General features: G+C 35.7%; 1 protein-coding gene across 3 annotated transcripts in view; it reads left to right on the top strand.

Annotated features, from left to right (window-relative positions):
- The window catches only part of lrrn3.S (leucine rich repeat neuronal 3 S homeolog), a 135442-nt gene that overhangs the window by 91265 nt on the left and 20661 nt on the right, over positions 1–23516 (top strand). The window contains exon 1 of one of the 3 annotated variants that reach the window (XM_018255893.2): positions 5135–5484. The exons of the other annotated variants lie outside the window; for them this stretch is intronic. The gene's annotated coding sequence lies outside the window, so the exon portion shown is untranslated. Of the gene's footprint in view, positions 1–5134; positions 5485–23516 lie in introns of those variants that run through there. 3 annotated transcript variants of the gene reach the window in all.

The raw sequence follows: 23516 nt of genomic DNA, 5'->3' as shown, positions 1-23516 counted from the left end.
AATTTACTAAGCTGCGAAAATTTGCCAGTGAGTTTCATACCCATCGCAACACTTCGTCAGTTGAAAATTTGCTGGGACAATGCTAATTTACTGGAATGCAAAGTTTTGTCCCGGCCGATGGACATTGGCGAATTTTTGCTAACGTTACTTCGACAATGCGAGTAAATCAAAGTGAAGATGCACTAGCGTTCAATTCTGCCTAGCGCAAATTCGTTATAGATTTTGCGATCAGGCTAATTTGCATGCAGCGGGAAATTTAAAGTTGAATGGATCTCTTTCTGTTACATGTTGCATCTAATACATTACATTGACACTGATAACTAGACATGTCCAGGGAACCTTAATAAAGTCGATTAAAAAATAAAGCTGAATTTTAGTGAATTTGCAGAGTAACGTCCATTTGCCAGAGCGAAAAGTCACCTGGCAATAGAGTGCAAATCACTGCTAGGTCTATCTCCTTCACTAGCAATGTTAGTAAATCAGCAAAGTCCCTGCGGGCGGTAACGCTGGCGAATCAGTCACTTCACTCTTTAGTAAATCTGCCTCATTGACTTTTACAGGAACTCAGCAGGTCTGAATTGGAATACTTTTTATTTGGATATTTAACACCATCAGGGTTTAATATATCACGAAAAATTTGAGGGTTTTTTTCTATGAAAAAATGGTCGTTTTCCCCTTTGAAAGTACAATAAAAAAAAATGGACTTCAATGTATGCACCAGTCTACTAAAAACAATTATTATTCTTCATTTATACTGTGCTGGTATTCTGCAGCAAATACTGTAGACTGGCATTACTTCAGAATGTAAAGTTATGCTGCTCTTCTTTTTTCTTGTTTTATTTAAGGGAAACTGAAGTATGTTTTTCTTTTACACACTCTTGAGTTTGGCATTTCAACTGCATAGAGCATTTTTGTCTAGCACTGCTTGAACTTACTTCATCACGAAAGAGACCAGCTGGTTTAATACTTACTTAAATAATTTAACACATGGCGCGTTTACACAAAGTCCCCCATGAATTCTAAAAATTAAACTTACTTTATGCCACCATATACAGGTACCTACATATCCTGACTTTAAAAGGCAAAAAAGAAAAAGGTGCTTTATATAAAGAAATTTTGTTCATTCCAGATTGCAAGCCTATTTTAAAAACTGTATTGCTAAATGAAAATCAAACAGTGATCAGGTTGGACTCACCAGTTTATATTTGTATTCTTAATCACTCATTAATATTTACAACTGGGTGTTACTGCCTGATTGTCTTAAATCACAGAGGAACAGCACAGCCTAGTAACTATGGCCAGAGTAGTAACACATTTGAGCAGTCTTTCAAAAAATACAACTTTAGGGTTAAAGAAAGCCTCAATGCTTAGACCAATATTAGATTGAACATTGTACAGGTGCAACTCTACACAAATGCAGTAACCTATAACAATCATTGAGCTTTTCGCTATGATCAGATAAAAGAATAAAATCATTTCTGTGCTTTGTTGTTGCAGGTATCTACCACTTCACTTTTGTACAATAGAAAATAAGCCCTAATTATTTCAATTTGAACCTTTCAAAATGAACCATCCTAGAGCATCAAAATTTGCATTTGACCTACAACAACAAATGCTGTCTTTTGGTTTAGTCTTCTAATAGTAGTGATCAATGCAAAAACCCACCACGCTTTCTATGCACATAGTTGTTAGCCCCTTTGAATGAGTTGTGGATGATGAAGTATTTTTACAGTCAGAGTAGACAATAAAAAGTATAGGTCTAGAAAAGGAGTCAAGATTTGAGACAAACAGCAATAATACATGTCAGAAGCCCTAAATTGCCAAACTGAGGAAAAAACACAAACAAAACCCCAGGGAAAAGTTCAAGAGTAATAAGGGGCACAAAAGCATGCCGCTTAGTGACCTTGCAAAGTCTTGAATGTGAGCAAGAGAGGAGGTAATAAGAGAAGAGTTATGGAGCAGGTCAGTAGAGAAGCATAATAAGCAGTTGGGTGAGTATCTTGAGATGAGTTCAGAGATGTAGGGTAAGGGTAGAATTATTAACTACTTTGAATGTGAGGGTCATGAGTTGGAATTTTATTCTGAAAGGTAGAGGAAGCCAGTGCAGGGATTGGCAGAGTGGCATGGCAGAGGAGAAGCAGTTGCTGATGTGTATAAGCCCAGCAGTAGTACTCATTATAGACAGGAGAGGTGACAGTGTCTGGTGGGGTAGGCCAATTAATAGAAAGTTATAATAGTCTAGACATGATATGAGAAAGTAAATTGTTTTGGTGGTATCTTGTGTGATAAATTATCATATTTTCGATATGTTCCTTAGGTGAAAGTGACATGATTTGATAAGTGACTGGATATGAAGAGTGAAGGGCAGGGCAGAATCTAGGATAGAGGTGGTATTGGAACAGCAAACGAAAGGAGGTAGGGGAGAAGATGAAACTTCATTCTAGGAGTACTAATAAAGAGTAAGTACTAATAAAGGTTTTGCTAGGCAGAAATAAAGGTTGGTGAAAGTTTGCTATGAAATGCTCGCACTGACAAATTAATTCTAGTGAAAGTTCGACAGCATTCGGCTGCCAAGACGCAACTTCACGTTTTAGTGAATAAGCGTAATAGTAACAAATTTACGCCTGGCGAAGTGGCGCAAATTGTGGCAGAGCCTTAGCTAGTGAAAATTCATCTTTAGTGAATTTGCCCCCATGTGTTTGCACCTAGAGCCATTTCGTTGGCCAGGTGCAGACACAGATGAGAAGATTGTGTGAGCAAAGGGGCTGTTTCCCAGCCTGCATTTATAGAGAAACCATGAAACTACTGTATGGTATCATAAATGCTCCCCTAGTAAGTATTATTCTACAGGAATATTTAAGTTAGTCAACCCTGAAGTTAATTAACAAGGGACATACTCTATTGAACTAATATAGGCCTCTTTGTCATTCCACTCACTTCACGTTTAGCCACACAATCACTTGTAAAGTAAAAGTAATATTTACACTAATATAAAAAACCCACTCTTGTCCTTGGAAAGATTTTTTAAATCAGTTTCAAGTGTGGCCACTTAAACCTGAGGGCACAATAATGAAGAATAAAATAAAGTTTTTTTTGTTTTTTTTTAAACTGTCACTATTACAGCATATATTCACACATACAGTATTCTGTACTTCAAGTAACTGAAGGTGACAAAAAAGGCTTTTTAACAGAGACTAATCAATATCACACATTGCTTTTCTGTCATATGTTATGCTAAAGCACCAAAGCACTTCCTTACAATGCTGGTAGAAATGTAAATTATTTCATATAAAGACATCATTTATCAAATAATTCCTAGGACAAAAAAAAAAAATGTCTTTTATCATCAACAGTCCAACACTTTCTTTTTAACCAAGAAATTTGTGCAAGCACCACAGTCCACAGACAAACCTCTTAATATTAGCGAGTTTAAGTACAAAAATTAGACAGTGCCAGGCTGGATATCTGTGGATTCTGGCAAATGCCAGAGGGTCTTATTTAAGATGTCATAGACAGTTACTATTTAGAGGACTGGTGGGGGGCTGCTTGGTCCTTTGTGTATATAGTCCTATTTTGGATCCCAGTGCAGATTTGATAATAGAGCATACATGTAGGTTAGTTCTGGCTGTGTCAAAAGCTTAAAGACAGTAGAAAGGCTACAGCAAATACAAATGAGATGGCCAAAGCCTTGTATCTTCTACCTGAATTTCACCAGAATTAACTACATGGCTGAAGCCACAGGCCACATTGGTTGGCCTTGCAAATATTATATATTGAATGATATAAATAAAAAAAAAATGTATATATATTTTTTCCATGCTCACATATCCCATATAGTTTATCCAATGAGTCATGTTGTATTTGAATTTTTTTTTTTTTTTAAAAAAAAGCATCACAAAAAGACTACTACACTACAACAAGAAGCTAAAAACCTTAATATAACCTTGTTGTATAAAGAAGGTTACCTACTCACTGATACATCCATACCATATCAATGGTGGTACAGAGGGTAGAGAAAGCATGGGCCTATGATGGTACAGGTATGGGACCTGTTATCCAGAATGCTCGGGACCTGGGGTTTTCCGGATAACGGATCTTTCTGTAATTTGGGTCTTCATGCCTTATGTCTACAAGAAATTCATTTAAACATTAAATAAACCCAATAGACTGGTTTTGCTTCCAATAAGGATTAATTATATCTTAGTTGGGATCATGTTTTAGAAGCTACTGTTTTATTATTACAGAGAAAAAGGAAATCGTTTTTTAAAAATTTGGATTATTTGGATAAAATGGAGTCTATGGGAGACAGCCATTCCGTAATTCGGAGCTTTCTGGATATCGGGTTTCCGGATAAGGGATCCTATACCTGTACTCACATTCTCTATAATGGCACTGCATTGACTGCTGTCTAAGTTAATTTTGCTGCAATATCAGTTGCTTTTTTAATAATAAGTATTGGCAAAATAATAAGTATTGGCAAACTGTGCCAATAAAATGTATTTTTAGCAATACTTTTTCTATTTATCTATAAACATATATATATATATATATGCAGCTTTGGCAATCTTTCATATGTTATATACATTTTATTGCTATCATTCTGGAGATTTTCAAAATGAAAACGTAATATTTTTCATATAAAATTTTAAATTGAATGCAGTTTATAAAAATAGGTCGAATTTTCACATGCAAAAAATTATATTTAAAAAAAAATCTGTAACAGACTTATCTGTTTCTCAACAACTGTTTTTATTTCTTCAAGAAAATGTTCCAGAAAATATTGATATCATAAAGACATATGAATGATATCATATAAAATTCAAGGCAGTGATTTTTTTTCTTCAACTCCATGCAGCAATTGAATTGATTTTTTTGGAGCAGGGCAAAAGGTAACCATAATGATTTATCAATAATATTATTTTTTATTGGAGGCTTTTTCACTGTGTCCTATCTTCCTAAAAGTCCCATGAAGGTAACAAAATTATTATAGTGAAGGAGAGAAATGCTGCTTTCATTTATTTGCACCTACAGTAAGAGGCAATGTCATATAATAGGCATGTTGTTTCAGCCAACCAGACTAGAGCAGCTGTGAGTATTGTATCTTGGCACTCTAAAGCTATTGGCTCCTCTCTGGGGAGTGGAGGGTGTTCAGTTATTAATGATCGCAGAGCAGGCAGCACCATGTCAGTGTGACAAGTGATCGGGTGAATGATGCAGCACTAACCACCAACATCACATAGAAAGGAGGAGAAGAGGAGCGAGCAACACAAGCAGCATCTCTGTACTGGATTGTCAGCCGTGGAGAAACAAAGCACTGGCAGACATAAAGGAAAGCAGTGAGCAGCTCTGTTCATGTCGTAGGATGTATACATAAGTATAGAGAAACTAGAAATCCCCATTTACCTCTTGGTTCTGATGCGAGCATGTTGTAGCCACGACTAAGGAATTAATGGAAGCCCTTATGGAATCGTAGCCATTTGGGGGGTAAGTTTCATTGGTTTCTTTCTATACACTGCATGTTTCAGCCCTCTACATGTGTGGCAAGTTAAAATCCTGCATTGGTATTAATTCCATGTCAAGAAATGCCTATATATTAACGCGAACACCGTGTTGCTGCTCAAATAACTGTGTGAGCTCCAACATCATGATGAAGGAAAACCTGTTATGCTTTCTGCCTGATGATAAAATGAAACGGATATTCTATGTCCACTGAAAATAAAACAAATCTCCAAGATGTGTTTAGCTATTCAGTGTATGCACGGATGCAAAGGCACAAATCCCTGAGACTGAATGAGCATATTACAAAAACAGTTGCTGGAATTCTGCCAGGCTACATGTTAAGGATTGTGGTGACTTCCCTTAAAACATATCCTCTTGCCAGTACAAAGACACAGTGGATGCCTGTTTGCTAAGGCAGAGAAAACTGACGCATGCTGGATTTCAAAAAAAAAAAAAAAGGATTTGCATTAACTAGGGGAGTCCTAATCTCCTTAGGCAATTATTAGGTTCACAATAGAAAAAGCTTTGAGAGCAATTCTCGTGTTTTCTATTTCAGCTTTTTGCAATTCATTTTTCTGTACTTTCTGTGCCAGTGCAAAATGATCATGATTTGCTTTAGCACTTAAGCAGTTAACCAGAGAACACAAAAGGCCTAAGTCACAACCCCTTTGGGAAAAGCAGCTAGCCTGGAAATAGAATTTGCTTGAAAAGCAATCCCCATATTATTCTTGGACACCAAAGGGTAATTCCCTGTGTATACTCAAGTGTAAATATTAAGCCGGTCAGTACATCAGAACAAAACTTGTATCGACGATGAGTAAAAACTATTACCAGGTTACTGCTATTTTCTTGCAATAAATACTTGACTGAAAGCTTAGGACTTTGTTTTCTCCCAGCTCTGATTTTTAATACCTGCCTATAAAGTGCAACGTGATGCAAACCTGATGCCTTGTGTTTCTATGGTATACAAGGGCTTGTCAAGAAATGCCCAGTATATTTGGTTTTCACTAATAATAAGCAGTAGAATATGCTGTTGGACCTTATCTGCACATTAATAGTGCAGAAGCTTGCAAGCCAAGAAATGCTGTATATAAAGAGAAGTCTCACCCACGCATAGCCATTTTACTACAACTCCATCAGTGCACAACGCCAGAGAGCCTAACAAAAGATCCCATATTTCCAATGAATAATATGGCAACACACTGAGTTTCCAGCTAATCCTTTAATACCGAGAGAGCTTAAAGCATTCTAATATTATTTTGCACATTTCAACTCTTCTGCTATTAAGGACCCCAACATTTTACAAAAGGATCAAACAGGTCCAACGGTTTGCTTAGTTCAGGGCTGGTTTCCATGTATAAATATCTGCATATTGGTATACATTATATGTAGTTATGGCTTGTCTGCTGTTGAGGTTCACATCTCTCTAAAAACCATCCATCCATTCTGAAAGGATAAATGCTTTGACATTTAGCTCACTCTTAGCCCTCTCTAACTCTTCAATAATATAGCATGTTAGAAAATGCAGTGGCAATCAGGTTTACGTTGAGTTACAGTGGCCAAAAAACCACTCCAAGCTATTTAAGGTAATGCTTTTTTCAAATATTTAGTTTTTAATAAAGGACATTTTCATCATGATGATTAATGATTAGAAAAAGAAGCCATTAACTTAATTAAAAGGGATGTATCCTACAGGTATTGATCGATATCTATAATTTTTTATTGCACACATGTTAAAAACATAAAATCATGCAGAGTAACTTTTAGATATTGGATTTAAAAACAAATATATAACTGCTAATACACTGACATTGGCAACCAATAGTTGTTGTCCATTATATCACTCCTGACTGGAATGAACCATTTAGAACAGTGATATATGTTAAGTTTATTGATTCATTCAAGCGAACATGTCACAATTTAATCAAAATATGGATAATGCCACAAAGCTGATTATGTGCACTATTACATAGGTATTCCTAGTGTTCTGCAAGAACTGAAAGGAATACAGAGCACCTGCAATGTTAAGTGAACTAGGAATAACTATAAGGCTAGCAGGCCTTCCCAGGATTCGAGCAGTAATACAAGACCCCTCTCTGGTTATGTGATAAAATTGTATCCGAATATCTATTTTCAAATTTTGGAAACCAAATATTTCATAAGTGAATATAATTGCCTTGAACTTTTCAGCAAATGTCTTGCTGTAGAGGAGTTTTCCTCTTTTAGGCCTCATTCACAGGTCTAAGAGATTGTGATCTGGCAGATGGAGACCTTATCCACCTGCATCAAAATGCGGCCTTAGTGTTATTTCATTCTGAAAAAGTAAAATACATTTTATAAGGATATAAAACTGCAGTTGATAAGAGTTTTTCATCCACTCAGCAGCAAAGATGTTCATCAGGAAGTAATTGTCTGTCCAACTGTGCCTGTTGGACAAAAACCAAGCTTCAGCTCCCTACTGGATGTATCTGCATTATGCAGTTAGACCATGTAAATATCATCTCACAATGGATATGGCTGACATGTTTCAAATGAATCAGGCCATAGGAACACCAAAGTCTCTGGCCCACCCAAGACTTCAGAAGAAATAGAGAATGACCTTTCTAGCAAGTATTTTGCATTTTAATTTTCCAATATTATCCAAGTGATACTGAAAGCCTCAGTCTCACACAAATATTTGTCCACAGAACTGAATGCCATTAGACCTACAACAGTAGCCTTTATGATGGCATTAACAGTATTTCTTGGTACTTTTTATTTCTATCTATTCCAATCAATTGAAACTGAAGCACTGTTACACATTAAACAACTTAAAACTATTTTTTTACAGGCTTATATGTAGCAAAAATTGTAACTGAACAAAGATATAGAAATAGCTCTGCAGAAAGTTGTGTTAAGCATTATACTGTATGTAATGCAATGTTTTCCACGAGGATGGACAACACTATTTTTACTTTCTCAATCTACTAGTTTAGAGGTGCATATCTTTGCTTAAGGCACATTTATCAAAGGTTGAATTTCAAATTCATGTGAGCATTTTTAAACTCCCTAAAAATCAAATGAATTCAAAATTCAGCTTGGGGAAATTTATCAATGATAAAATGAATTGAGTATGAGAAATATCAAAATTCAAACTGAAATAAGGGGTCTACCATGGAAGATACTTTCTTGAATAAAATAATTAAATTTCTAAACTCAATCCTATATTAGCAGCAGAACTATTGAGGATCCACTATTCTTATTTTAAGTTAAACATTTGCATAACACAACAATGACTTGATAAAACATATAATTGAGTCTTTTCTATCCTTACATGGATCATTTTAACCCAGTTAAATATATTTTTGAAAAAAGTCTACAAGTGGGAGTGGTTAGTAAAGCTCCAATTGATCTATGCAATTAAATGAGAAGGATAACAGTTTATCAACCAAATAAGGATAATAACTAGTGATGGACAAATTTATTCGCCAGGCGCGAATTTGCTGCAAATTCCCCCGATTCACCGCTGGCAAATAAATTCACTAAACTGCCGCGAAAATTCGCCAGCGTAAAAAAAATGGTTGCCGGCGTCTGGGGTTTTTTTTTGACATCGGCACATTTTCTCCGGCGAATGTGTGCCGGCGTCCAAAAATGAGACGCTGGCGCTGTTTGATGAAATTTTCGCAATTTCACGAAATTTGCAGGAAATAGCAAATTTCCTTGATTTTCAGGAAGGCAGCAAACAACTCCGAATTGATCCCAGGAAGTCCCCTACAGGCTAAAACAGCGATTCTACAAGTTTAAGGTGGTGAATAGTCGAATTTGAGTTCTTAAAGGGCCAGTGTATGATACATTTTGAAAATCAAATTTTTATAAATGTTAACAATTCCCTAGTCAAATTTGACAGTTTTGGCCATAAAAAAAACCTCAAAAATCCTAATTTTCACTTCGACCCTTGATAAATCTGCCCCTAAATGTTGAAAAGCATATCTATTTTCAGCCATTTCATATACTTAAACTGAAGGATAATATGTTTGCCATGCCTTAGATACACCAGAGTGGACAATATGAAATGGTTTGTAAATAACAGACAGATGTAGAAGATGCTGGGTGGTATTTAATACATCATTAACTCAAAGAAAGCATAGAATATATTATATTAACAAAGGTATGTGGGCTTAGTAGAATACTCATTTTTGTGGAGGTGGCAGTCACAGTTTCCTGCCATTCTGATTCATAGGGAACACTAACAAAACTGTATGAATTCCCACATATTTCTTTAATTATACTGACAGTGATGACTCACATCTAAGTTAAATCATGTATGAGGGCAAAGAATAGAATAAAATCTACAAGCTTTCAGATAAATCCGTGTGTATAGAGGTACATTATTAAAGTATGGCAGAAAGTATTTCTCTACAGTCCTTATCTGAACTGTTCCCTTGGCCAAATAATGACCTAAGCTACAAATGACATCATGATTACGTGCACACATTTACAAGTTATTGTATGCTTTAATGACCAATAGATTGACTAATTAGGTCAGTATGTGTAAGATGTGGCATAGCTGTTGGTGAACTTCAAATTCTTGCATACCCCAAAGTAAGGTATCAGCCTTCCATTGCCCTCTAGCCCTATGTTGGTAGCACCAACTCTGGTTCCCAAAGATGAGCAACAAGACAAAAAGCTAAAATTATTCATTTCAGATGACATACAGTACGAGTAATTTCTTACAATATATGTGAATATATTAATTTGAGGTACATTTCATTATATTGTATTTTTTGTATAAGGAAATGTCATCTAAATAGTCTCAAGTGCTACTGTTTTCAGCAGAGCGATACATGTTACATATTGATGATGGGGGCATTATGTATGGTTTCATGGGGGCATAAAACCATACATAATGAGATGCACATAATGAGATGCACATAATGAGATGCACATAATGAGATGCACATCTCTCAGTGATGGGGGTTTTGAAGGTGGTGTGATTGAGCAGTGCTGAGCAATAATACCCATAGAAAATGAATGTGTTTAGTTGTTCAAAGCAGTTGAATACATTCCAAACAACTTGACACATCTATCTGCTTTGATATATGTGGCAATTCATTGACACTTTTCTGACCATCCGGAAAGTGTTGATAAACACGTAAATTAATCTTCAATAAATCTACTGCAAAAAGTAAGTAAAAGCTTAATAGGATGTGTAAGAAAAAAAAAGGGAAAAATTAAAAGTTTAGAACTGCTTTCTAATTTAAGAGAAATACAAACAGATAAAGAAAAATCAAGGTACAGTGACCCTTTATAATAAAAGGTGTACTTTAAAGAACATTTTTTCAGAATTAGTTGAACATTGTTAATACAGTAATACCTAATAAAAATAGGTTAGAAATACTCATATCTTTTTTAAAGCAAGATTATTCACTCAGCTCTAGGCTATGTGTCTTTATTTTCAGCTTGCCTTATTGCCTGCATGTTACAGCAGATGTACAGTGACAGAAGATAAGCTCCAGTTACACCAAATGTCCATCAACCTGATGGGCATTTCCAAAGTAAAACAAATCATATTCTTTTCTAGTGTGACCATTTTATATTTTTCACTATGATCTTACATTAAATTTGTATATGGAAACCTATATTAGCAGCAGCAGTATAACAAAAACAGACTCTGATCAAAGGAGCCTGAATTATCATACTCCTGTGTTCTGCTTTTTTTGTTGAGTAGGGTTAGATTTTCATTAGCACATGCTAACCAATGCCTATGATAGCATCAATTTAAAGAGTATATTTGAGAGTATTTTGTGATCACTAATGCAGTTTTTACCTATGCAAGCCAAGGGATGAATTTTTGTTTTGTTATGTTGTTGATGAGCATAAAAAATGAGAGATCACACAATATTCGGTTCCTGCTTTAGGAAAATATTTAAACATTCAGGTTAAAGCAACAGTGTAGTACATCTGTTTGTGGTTTACTACTGCAATACAGCAGGCCTGGTTCTTTGAGGCAAAGAGATACCTTTAATAGTCACAATCACGTGACATTCAATTGAGGAGACAAAATGGTGCCATCCAATACCAATCATTATTCAACTACAGAATGCTTACTTACCAACAACCTAATAGAGCTAAAATTGTATCCATGGAAACATAGGTTTTCTAAAGCTACTGTATATGAACAATAATTGCAATACAAATGTACTATTTCTGCACAGATTAAAGCAGTGGTCCCCAACCAGTAGCTCACAAGCAACATGTTGCTCGCCAATCCATTGGATGTTGCTCCCAGGTGCTTTGGTTGCATAAAAACCATGTGGAATGCCAAACTCAGTCTTTTGTAGGCTGCCAGTCCACATAGGGGCTAACAAATAATCAATAGCAGCCAATATTTGGTATCCCAAGAAAACTTTGCATACTTATGTTGTTTTTACATTTGAATGTGGTTCAGGGGTAAAAAAAAAAACTTGGGGACCCCTGGATTAAAGCAATGCCTACATGGTAGGGTGCTTGCAGGGTGCTATAAGTGGCTTACAAACCAGTTATGAATCAAATAGAAACATGAATAAAAGGTTGTCTTTTTGGTGGGGGGTGAGGGGGATTGAGAAGATCATCAAGTGTAAACAGATAAAGTTTTCCAGAACACAGAGACATATTAATGAGTATTAATGAGTGAACATAAGAAACTTCAGTGTAGAATATCATCCGTTTTACTTTCAATTTCACAATGTAAACTACTGAGGTGCTGCTTATGCAGATATTCATATAACACTCAGTGGTGAGAGGACATCATTGTCTTTATACATAATTAAAGGGTCTTTAATTGAGTGGCCTAGCAGAGAGGGCATGATCTTATATTATTGTGAGTGGGGGAAGGACCAGAATAATTAGCACAGGCAGAAAGCAAGCACCAACCCTTTAACCTACCCTTAAATATGGCTGCAGTAGCACATTTTAGGACCAACTCATGAAAGAACATTTGTTGCCTCTTTACAAAAAATGTTCTCTTTCTTGTGGGTCTGAATTTTAAGGCCAGAGTCAAGAAGAGGTCAAAGTTCATGCTACAGGATGGGTGGAGAATGAAAAATGAATAGTCATTTAGGAAGTAACTTTTAAACACAGAACGTTTGCAATCCTCCATAGACTCCCAAACAGAATTTCCAAAAGATAATCACAATATAAAATATATTTATACACATTTTGCTTGTGATATTCTGGTCCATTGATAGTTTGCTCACCTGCTGTTATTATTTTGTACTACATTTGTAGTTAAAAGGCACGGTTATAGGGGGAAAAACTGCATTAACTTCACAAGGTTCATGCAAATTTTTGATCACGATTCATGGCTGTTTTTATAAAATTTGGTTATAGTGCGTACTGGATCGGATCATTCAATTTCTTCTATGCACAATTTTATCCTTTAAACACCATCTCTTACTGACAAGAATGATGCCTCCCCCCATATCCCAGGCCCATGGGACTTTGCTACACACAAGTGGCTTGAAGGTTTTTAAGAGGCAAATCATTCTCTGCCCATCTTCTCCTGAGTGATATGATGTGGCAGGAATCGCTGCTGCCAAATACTGTAAATCATTTCTATTCAGCAGTGACAAGCAAAACAAAGTACATTATGATGCTGAATGAAAATACAACAAAAAAACAGGTCTAGGATAATTACCTTATACTCTTTGATGCCGTGTGTATGGATTATTTTAAAAAAAACATGTCCGTGCATTACACATTGTCTGTACACTTGGCAGTTGCCCCAAATTTCAGATCTTTCTTTTTACCCTGACACATTTTTTTCTAATACTTAACCCACAGTTAATTCCTGTGAATGCCTCATAAAGGAAAGGAGCAACATGGTTAGCTGAACAGGGTTTTCCCAAAGGTTTTAAGCTTTTGTGTTAAAGGTTAGGGGTTTTAGACAGCTCGGGCTCTGTATTGTTGGTTACTGATAACACAAGTGTAATAGAAAATAGAACAAAGAAAAGGTGCAGAATCTAATAAGAGATGTCCCTGGTTTCCTGACACAGTCATTATTTAAATACAGATGGAGAATGTGGCATTGCAAAATATCCTGCACCAAGCTATGACACCTTTACAAGAACACACATTTTCAAATAATACAAATCAAAATTTTGCTGCAATAAATCTGTTTCATTTGTATTTTTCCAATGAAATTATTGCCTCTTAGCTATAACTGAGGGGTTTTAAAATCAAGCCTCTGTGTAGAAGTACTTAAATTATCCTATGAAAAGAAAATAGTTTCACTGTTATCTGCTGTTGGGTATACATAGCTTATCTGGAAGAAAAAAAAATAGATTTCAGCCATGGGACATAATCAGCGGTAGATCTTACCATTACGCTAATAGCTACAATGTCAAGTTATTGGCTGCCTAGACCTATTACTACTTAGGTTATCAGGGACATTGGAGCACTACAAAGTTTGGGTTTTCTATATCTGAATGAACATGAAAGGCCAGTTAAAATTTAAAATTTTACTTCATAACACTGCAGCCTTTGTTTAATATACTTGGCTCGCTCTCCCTTCCCATTGTTTCATCACTTTGCAAAGTAGAAAAAGCAAAAATGTATATATGTAAGCATTGCCAATGGGCATAACTGCAAGGTATACAGCTCTAAATGCTACCCCCCCCCACACTTTGCATGTACTCTAACCTATGATGTGCTCAGTAGTACCATAAGCAACTTCTATGTGGTTAGAGATATTTTTTCCCAGGCAAAAAGTAGCAAAATTTAGCTACAACATTTTTCGCTACAAAAAAACTGAACAAGAAAATGCCACAGAAAATAACCCATTCATTTTTAATACATTTTGCAAAGATACAAGAGAACCCCCAACCATTTACATAAATGCATTTGTTTTTTTGCAAAACAAAACGGTCTATTGACTTCAATGCATTTGTGAAAATTTATCATTTTCAAATTGTTTCGCAGTTTTGCTTATCACTACTCCTATGTTATGAAGCCATGATGTTGATCGATGTTACATATGAAGTCTGCTTGTCCCTCGTTCCACCACAAATCACTGCAGGATTATTAATGTTCAGCTGCTTTAGCAGCACTAAACTAATAACAATTCTAAAAATACCTTTTGTGATATGCAGAAAGGTCAGTTTCGAATTCAATCTTTCTGAATTTGCAAACCTATTAGCATTCCTCAAGTGTTATGAATATAAATTAAAAAAGAAAGGTGCTTGTGCTAAGTGATAAAATTGTTTATATGGAGCATGCAAGGATGGGACATTTTGAATAAAAAAACTCTTGAATTGTTTCATAATTGTAACTTTGTGATCAACATGCAGTTGAAATATATACTGTATATTGTGGTAGAGTGACCACAGAAATCTGTAAAAAGGTGTGTTTGGCCTTTGATTTCTCCCCAGTTATTCAGATATGGTCCAAAAATGGAGTTGATAAACAGAGATGGAAGTAGCCAGACATTGCTTTCCCCAAATCCAGGATGGTTATTGAAGCTCATCTATATACTCTGAACGCATAGCAAATGTGTCACAAGACTGACTACTTTACTGAAAAGTATAAGCATTTTTTCAATAGGATCTTAATTTTTTCCTGCCTTTTTATAATAAAGAGTGTGAACTTAGGTGAGATGATTGACAGATGATTGACAGATGATTGGAAATTTGCAGATGTGCTCTTCAAAGTCTAAAACAAAAACTAAGCCTATTGAAAAAATGCTTACCTTGATGCATGGGCAGGTCATCAAGGTTAGGCACAATCATGGGGAGTCAAATGGCACATAGAAAAATTTTGCCAGTGACATTACGGCATACGGCATGCTGTACTGAAAGTGACATCATATGCAAACTCTTACCTGAAACCACTGAGTGCTGCCAAGCATGCGCAAACGCTCCACTATGACTGTCACTGTATGCTACTGTGCATGTGCACAAAAAGGAATTTAGTGAGAACCATGAAAAATTGTGAAGAATCGTTATATATTGAGGAAATGTAGTAGAATGTCAGGAGACCTGGGAAAGGACCAAATATTGTATAACTTCCGAAAAAAGGGGGGTTGACGGATCTGGTTATGACACCAGGGTTATTGCATCACTTGATGAAACTGCCTGGATTTCTGTCCAGTTTTTTCAATGTTTTAAAGCACACAGGAAGTTTTGAATCAGATGACTGGTTCAAAACTGGACAAGTGGCAACCATAGCTCTGTTTATATTCTACCTGATGAGTAAGCCTAATGCTCAAATTAAACATATGGGACCTATTAAGAATCTATTAAAGAAACCAGCTATCCAAAAAGCTATGAAATATAGCAATGCCAATTTTGCGTTTTAGACTGATTTTACTTTTTGTAATAATTAAAAAAGGTTTCAGATCTAAATATTCAGATGTTTTTAAGTTATTGGCCAAATTATTGTTCAGGTTTCACAAGGCTAAACACCAAACAGACAGTTAAGACCCGAACAGGCCTAAGAAAAACCTAGTGGCTTTATATGTTCATGGAACTTTACTATGATTATCTTTACATTTTACAATAGGGCTTACAATATTTCTATATAAGAAAATAATATCTCTAAATTGTGTAATAAGGGTAACCATAATTCCTATACATTTTCTATATAAAAAAAACTACATGTGAGATATAGCATACAATTATCTTCTTTTGCTTAAAACATTAGCCTAGACAACATTTAATCAAGGCAAAATCACACCTTTATGAATTGCAAAGATGTGCTCTAGATATACATGCACTGTATATATCAACAAGACAGTATTACTGTTTGCATAATGAGAAAATGGAAATAAGAAGCCATGCTGTATAGTTTAAAAAGGAATGAAATGTAATTAAAAGACACCACTGACTTTCTTAACTCCTTTCTTAACCCTCTGGTAAGTGAATGCCTACTTTGATCCTTTATTTGGTGTATATACAGGTATGGGATCCGTAACCTAGAAATCAGATATCCATAAAGCTCCAAATAATGGAAAGGCCATCTCCCATAGACTCAATTTTATACAAATAGTCCAAATTTTTAAAAAGTATTTCCTTTTTCTCTGTAATAATAAAACTGTACCTTGTACTTGATCCAAACTAAGATTTAATTAATCCTTATTGAAAGCAAAACTAGCCTATTGGTTTTATTCAATGTTTATATGATCTTCTAGTAGATTTAAGGTATGAAGATCCATAATCAAAAAGATCCAAATCCAAAGATTGGTTATCCGGAACACCTCAGGTCTCGGGCATTCTGAATAACAAGTCCCATACTTGTACATTTAAAATTTCACAATATCTGTGTCTTATATTCTTGCATTGAATAGTCATATAAAGTATTTTCTGTACAGTATTTTTTTTCATTGCCAAAAGACTAATGGCACATAGAATCCTTAAAACAAGCTCATGTTTTTCTAAATTAGCAGAAAATATGTATCACATCCATACAGCATTTTATTTAGTTTTTACTTTTAAAAATGAAATGCATAGCCTTAAATATTCAAAGTTAGAATCTGAAAATGAATGTAATGCTTTTTACTGCTCATTGACATTGTTTTACTTGAGTTATGGGCTAGACTATAGAGACAATACAATAACTCACTAAAAAAGCAGTACTTTTTCCCACACGTCATTTGTCATGCACTAGGATAAATAAGCTGCTTGATATTAAAATCCTCAAGAAAAATAATTTTGCTAAATTAACTAAAAAAGTGTAAGCCAGAATTGGCATTTAACTAAGTGAAACCCCAAATTAAAGCATTTCCTATAATATGATGATGTTTGGTAAAGAATAGCATTTTTATAGTGTTCAGAAGTTTTGTATTCCAAAATATACTGTATTCCATAATAACTGTCATTTTCAATTAGGAGCAACATTTTGCACCAGTTGCTGAAGGGACAGAGATTAGCGTCCATTATATACTTGTGAACAAAAGGTCTAACTTGTACCTTGGGGCAGCACCTGTGTGGGACATATTGCAGATGTGCATTAACACAATCCAGTTCATCCAGTGCATCCAGTTATAGCAGTGAATTTATAAATGCAACATGGACTGTAATACCTATACTTACTGCCTGGTCAAGGCAGGTATTACATACAATTCTCCTTTGTTTTTACCTAGCAATCTCCAACTGGGTACATGGTGCTATTTTAGATATGAACAAGGAAGAGTAAGGCATTGATGTAGTGTATGTATGCACAATGAGAGAGAGAGAGATACAATATATTGCTACCAATCATTTCTGTAAGCTAAATAAAAATAAATAAAATGGAGAAATTCTCCAAATCTTTCTGCTTGCCTCAATTTACCTTCTCCCTATAAAGCATTTTGTCTCAGACTCACTAGCATTATACTGGCATATACAGTAACATTGAAAGGAAGGAGAGTCTTCTAAAGTCTAAGGTAAATGACTGGATTTTTAACTACATAGTTAGAAGTTATTTCGTGAGAAACTCGTTGCTGTAATTAGTAGAACTTAACTGAAACATACATGCACTGTAGTTCAATGGACATTTGGTTCTCAAATTATAACTTTTGCACAAGCATACATGTAATGCAGTTAGACCAATGCTGCAAGACTGGGTACATGGTGCATAGAGTGTTTATTTGAATACTTATGCATTCAACATACAACATTGTGAATTGATTGCATAGGATAACCGGGAATCACAAATAGTACTGTAAATTACCAAATTACAGAGATCAATATTCAAAGCCTCAACATGGGAGATGTAATAATCTTTGACCGAAACATGCATAATTTGATCAGTAGAACTGATTAACATACTTAGTCAATACATTTGTTCATTGTTCTGTGCCAAGGAGAAGGGACATACAGTCCTACAGTCACGTAACTTCAGGGTAATTTCTTGCATAACTGCACTTCAGTCTACATAACAGCATTATACTATATGTGTATGTCTATAGAGGAAAGGCTAAACTGCTGTAGAAAATGTCTTCCATTGCAGCAAACATTATATTAATACCTTAAATAAGATGCATTCCCTATTGAATACTATATTTTAAGGCAGCTACATTTGGAAATGTAGTTGTAAGTTGGTAGTAGTGTTTATGATTTTTCATCATCTTTTATTAGTGCTTTATAGTGGCAATTTATTTCAAACGTTTAGCAGTGCTCTATTTAAGAGGGACTGCAAAGAGGAGACACTTGTATGCCCTAATCCTTGGTGCAGCAAAAGACTCATGCCACAATGGGGCCCTGTCCTTATAACTTTTTCTATGGCAGGTGTTTAAGACAGGGCTACCTTGTACCCCTGATACCAAGATGTGCACCTCATGCAGGATCTTTTTTATGGGTGTAAGATGTACAATACATTCTCCCAAGCAGAAGTTCTGCCAGAAGAAATGTTAATGACATATTTTTGCATGGAATGTTTACCTCCTATATAGGGATGAGACAAAATATTTTTCCTTTTTACACTCATATACTTTAATGTAGAGTAAAAAAAATGTTGAGTGGTTCAAAAAACTGTTGCATTGAAAAACGCCCATTGACTTCAATGCGGCTGTTGAATTTTTGCCATTTTGCACATGAGAAACAGATTTGCCCATAATTACTCTCATAGAAATGTATAACTAACATTATCCCCCCTCAAAATTAAAAAATATCATTGGTAGGGCATCCTACTTGCCAAATGGTAATTATTGGAAGTGATAATCTTCACTGTGGTTGTGTTTTATAAGGCTAGACCATGGTCCTCGCCGCCTGTGATATCAGCATGACCCAGCATCATCTTCGTTACTTTTCAGGCCATTTTCTAGCTTTCATTTTTATTCAGAACAAGATGAGCGAATGAAATCAGATACGTATAGACCTGCTGTTTCAACACACACCATCCAACATGTGATAAGCATTCAATTTGAAAGTATAGGAAACAGACCAGGAACAGGCAGTACTTTAGTCTGCAACACCCTTTTATTGGTGTATTTTCACTCACGACATGTTTCGGGAGCCAGTCCCTTTTTCTTGCTCGGGAGCCAGTCCCTTTTATACCTGCTCCTGTCCTATCTACCTCCAGTGGCATTAGATATGGGCGGGTCAGGAGAGAGTATATAAGTAAGGATGACATGACGGGTCAGATCAAGTACAAATTGGGGCCAGGAGGGTTGGGGTTGGACACAGGTCAACTATTTGTTGGCCTGTGCATCGTTAGCTATAGCTATTCCAGATTTAAATGTAATCTTTTAGCCTTTAAATTTTGATGATCTCACATTTTTTAATTTGGGATATATTGACTAGGGATGTAGCGAACCGCTGAGTATGTGTTCGCGAACACCGGCAAAAAATTCGAACAGTTCGCGAACTGTTCGCGAACTTCGAACATCCGAAAATCGTTCGATTCGAACGATCGTAGGATTTTTAATCGTTCGATCGAACGATTTTCGTTCGAATCGAACGAAAATCGTTCGATTTTAGCGATCGAATGGTCGAATGGTCGAACGATTTTGACGCGAACGCCTATTGGCGAACGTCACGCGACGTTCGCGAACTTGCGGCGGACGCGAACAGCCGATGTTCGCGCGAACAAGTTCGCCGCAGAACAGTTCGCTACATCCCTAATATTGACAACTGAACATTTTTTTCATCTCTACTTTTTAAAGAATGCAGCACGTGGGTGCAAGAAAAGCATTATGTGTGTGTAGGTTGAAAAGAGATTTCTTAATTCTGCTCATAAATTATTCATGAGATAAAAGCAACTTTTTTTGTAGGAATCTGAAACATATGAAAATATAGACACACTGATGGGAGGCGGCTTTTCAAGTTTTATGAAAGGGAAAACAGCTCTAGACACAGATGGAACAGGTTAATTTTGTGAGCATGCAAATAGAATTCACAGTTCAATTTACAGATTGCTAGTTCTAAATAAGAACTGAATATGTGACTTTTTTAACTTCTCTTGCTTGGCTTAGCACAAAATAATGTTTATGAGAAATGTGATTTAAACATCATACCACTTCATAAGTCCAATTAAATGAGTAGATGCTCTTATTAACCCCTGTCACATTAACAATGCTAATTGTGCAGTGAGTGTTAAAATATGAGAACAAATGATTAAAAAGTCAAAGCATTTAGTCTTTTCATGTTCGAAACCTGCTTCAGCCACTCTACGCTGCAACATGTTTTATTCAAACCTAGATTAAAAACTTCAATGCAAAGTTGCCAGAATTAGAATATATTTGTAAATGAGAGAAAATATCCTTATCTCTTTCGGCACAGACTAAGGCTGCAGAATATTGCACAAAGAGGTTTTATATTAAAGAGGCCAATATGTTTAACCTCTATACAGTGGAACTTATTTATTTAGAAGCTGTAGAAGGCTGAACCCCACAAAGATACCACTTGGAACAATTTTGAGTGATGTGAGTATAGCCAGCTAGGGGAGCTCCTTACAGTCTGTTTTAATAAAGATTATAATTCTGAGAAGGTCCACAGCATTATACTCATGATGCAAATCTGCTCCCATGTAAGTAATAAGTCTGTTTAGCATGCCATATCATGTGCAACGTGGTTATATAACCTAGTGATATAGTACAGATGATTCCATATATATGTCAAAGGGTCACAAACCAACCATACAGTATCTTCCATAGTGATGGATCACATCCAATGAAACTATAGACTAAATATTGACTGCTCAGAATGACTGATCAGTGCCACCTCTTCCCTTCACAAGCACATATGCAGTTATAATGAGGTTGGCTATTTAACAGTGACTGAAATGTGCTGTGATCTATAAAACATCCAGATGAATTCAAAATGATATAAAGAACAAGCGAGTGTATTAAGAGAGTACAACAAAAGATACCAACTGTATATTGTATGAACACAGACCACAAACCCTATAGATATCCCAACCTCACTGGAATTATAGTATGTGATTTACAAAACCAATAAGGGAACATGGGAATGTGAATTATTCACTCTGCATAGTAACAGTTGTGTGAATGATGGAAGATAATAAACACAAATGAAATAATTTGTTATAGTCTTTGTTCAATATAAAATTGCTGTCTATGAAAACTGTAGAACTGTGCTTTACCAAATGTAAATGTAAAGTAAAAAATTTTCATTTTCGAATATTTTAGTGGCCACAGAACAACAACTTCTCTGTGGCTTGCAATACATTTTTTTTTAAAACTTCAGTTTTATTTGCAATATTTGAAAAGAGAAATGGTCATGCAATGACATTTATGACAACATAGGGATATGATTTCTCACACGCAGGTGACATCCCAATATGAATAATACAATTGCAGATAAAATTAACCTCAAACAGATAAACAAGTCAGCTATCAGTTCAAGTACAGAAAATAAATGAGAAAGGAAAAGAAAAAGTACACAATGGGGCCGATTCTCTAAGCTCGAGTGAAGGATTCGAATGAAAAAAATTCGAATTTCGAAGTATTTTTTGGGTACTTCGACCATCGAATTGGTTAAATTCGTTCGAATTCGAACGAAATCGAACGAATCGAAGTAAAAATCGTTTGACTATTCGACCATTCGATAGTCGAAGTACTTTCCCTTTAAAAAAAACTACGACCCCCTACTTCGGCAGGTAAAACCTACCGAAGTCAATGTTAGCCTATGGGGAAGGTTCCCATAGGTTTGCTAACCTTTTTTTGATCAAAGGATTTTCCTTCGATCGTTGGATTAAAATCGTTCGAATCATTCGATTCGAAGGATTTAACCGTTCGATCGATCGCAGGATTAGCGCTAAATCCTTAGACTTCGATATTCGAAGTCGAAGGATTTCAATTCGAGGGTCGAATTTCGAAGTATTTTTAACTTCGAAATTCGACCCTTAATGAATCTGCCCCAATGTGTCGAGATGCTATCAAGGTTGGTTATAGGTGTCCATGAATGTGTACCATTGACCCCAAATATCATAATGTGACTCCAAAGAATTATCTCTCTCTGCCCTTGCAATACATTTTTAATATAAAAACTCATAAAACGACCTTTTTTTTTTTTAAAGTAAGCTATAGCTTGAGGATTAAGAACTTCTTAAACCAAGAGCAGCTACTCAGGACATCTGTACATTTGATCTTAGAAACATTGTAAAAAGCTATTTATAGCTTAGTAAATGGTTTGTTTTCTTGTCTAGGTCCTGACTAAGGATGGGCGATTTTTTTCACCTTGTTTTGCCGTGGAAATGACGCCCATAGACCTGTGAGTCACAAGCCATGCAGCGAAACTTCTGAGATAACCAGTTTCCAATCTCAATTTTGCCTTAACTGGCAAGTCCTTTGTAATTCTAAACACAGTTGGGGGCAGATTTATCAAGGGTCGAAGTGAGTTTTCGAAATTAAAAATTTTGAATTTCGAGCTATTTTTGTGTACTTCGACTAGGGAATAGTCCAACTTCGAAATTCGAATATCGAAATTTATCAAGTACTGTCTCTTTAAAACTTCAACTTCGACCATTCGCCACCTAAAACCTGCCGAAGTGCTGTTTTAGCCCATGGGGGACCTCCTACAACCTATATGGAGTAAATTGGTGGACTGAGAAATCGGCTGAATACGGACCTCTTCGACCCAAAATAAACCGTTTTTTTTTTTCAATTCAAAACTCACCCTTGATAAATATGCCCCTTAAAGTGTACCTGTCAACCAGACACAAAATCTTATTAATAAAAGTCCATTTCAAATTAAAATCCAATTTCTGTTTTTTATTAAAGCATTCATAGCTGTTATAAGCTCATTTAAAAATCTCAGCTGTCAATCAAATAGTGTCTGCCCCTCCTCTATGCCTGAGGCACAGAGACGGGCAGACAATTACTTTCACTTTCCATACAGCACTTCCCCACATTCCCCCATTGTCTTCTTAATTGTGTAGAGATGGACATCAGGTCCCCCATTCTGGTGCACAAACAAGATTCTGAGATGATACAAGGCTTAATAACAGTGTCCACAAAATGGCTCTTGCCTGCATGAATTCCCAGACTGAAGGAAACAAGATTCAAATAATTTATACAATGTAATTAAAGCTAATTTTGCTTGACTAATGTGGTAAAATAGGAT

Source organism: Xenopus laevis, chromosome 3S (assembly GCF_017654675.1).
Source record: "Xenopus laevis strain J_2021 chromosome 3S, Xenopus_laevis_v10.1, whole genome shotgun sequence".
In the NCBI taxonomy this organism is placed as follows: Eukaryota; Metazoa; Chordata; class Amphibia; order Anura; family Pipidae; genus Xenopus; species Xenopus laevis.
Note: the sequence above shows the minus strand (reverse complement) of the source record. Positions and strands in the feature narration are given on the sequence as shown.